General features: G+C 52.0%; 1 protein-coding gene across 2 annotated transcripts in view; it reads right to left on the bottom strand.

The window, feature by feature from the left end:
• LOC107114809 overlaps positions 1 to 1204 on the bottom strand; it is a 27908-nt gene that overhangs the window by 13626 nt on the left and 13078 nt on the right. The gene's annotated exons all lie outside the window — the stretch shown is intronic.

Here is a 1204-nt window from a genome sequence, read left to right as displayed (position 1 = left end):
ATACGGATTAAAACAAGTCTTCTCTTCAGAATTGTCATCTCCCACTTGTTGAGAGTATGACAAGAATACTCTCAATACCAGCCACGTGCAGATGCTTTTCAAGCTTTTCTCGACAGTCTGCTGTGACTTCAGATAAACCATCCGAAAGTCAATGGCAGTGATCCCGTACTACTTGGAGGAAAGGAGCATTCCAATTCAAACTAAGGCCATGTGGGGAAGGGAGAAGCAGTTTAATTGCCCCCACAGCGGGAATAACGAGACGGACAACCATATTGGATTAAACAAGGGCCACTTTATTAACTATATACAATTTATTAATAGCAACCGGCAAGGGAGCACTTCCTAAGTAGCGGAACAGACAAGGCAGGCGTCAGGCTGACCAGCCTCCTTGTCTGATATATCTGGGCGAGGCACCGACCCCGGTCTTGGGCCATTAACCTGGCTTGCGACCAGCAGCCCAGCCACGGGTCACCTCCCGGGAGTGCCTACCCCTGAAACCCTACAGTTTGCAGAGAGGAGCTTAACCCAAGAGGCTCCCAGAGGGGGTCCTCATTCCCCACCCGGGGCCTTAATAGCCCGCAAGCCATTCCTGAAGACCCCCCCAGTTCCCGGTGCTGCAACTGCCCAGAGGGGCGGGAGCGGAGCCGAGCCTAGCCAGGCCGGCTCCGCCCCCCCACGTCCCAGCTCTCTGCGCTGGGACGCTGCTTCCGTCCCCGCCTTCCCCGCGGCGGCAAACCAGCCCCTGACCGCCATTGCCTTCGGCGGCGATCGGGAGCTCCCTTCTTCCAGTACTACAGAATTCCACTGGGAAGATCCAGTCAAGACATCATCTCATCTGCTTATTTATTTATTTATTGTATTTATAACCCACCCTCCCCGCAAGTGGGCTCAGGGCGGCTCACATTGCCTGGCACAGTGTGCCAAGGTTCATATACAGTCAACACATTTAAAACTTAAAACGTTTAACACTGTTAAAACATTTATACAATCAACAATTTCCGATTAAAGTGCACTCAGTGATTATTAACCAAGATGGCGTAACATGTCATGCAGGCTCAGGCAATTACAAGCTCCTAGGCAGTTTGGCTTGATCTCACTGCAGCCAGCCTCCACCACAGATATTAATAGTGGTCATTGATGGTAATGTGGGCGGCTCCTAATTGAAGGCCTGGTGGAAGAGCTCCGTCTTGCAGGCCCTGCGGAA

Source organism: Gekko japonicus, unplaced genomic scaffold (assembly GCF_001447785.1).
Source record: "Gekko japonicus isolate JY-2015 unplaced genomic scaffold, Gekko_japonicus_V1.1 scaffold1540, whole genome shotgun sequence".
Classification (NCBI taxonomy): Eukaryota; Metazoa; Chordata; class Lepidosauria; order Squamata; family Gekkonidae; genus Gekko; species Gekko japonicus.
The sequence above is the reverse complement of the archived record's forward strand: the minus strand, read 5'-3'. Positions and strand labels throughout refer to the sequence as shown.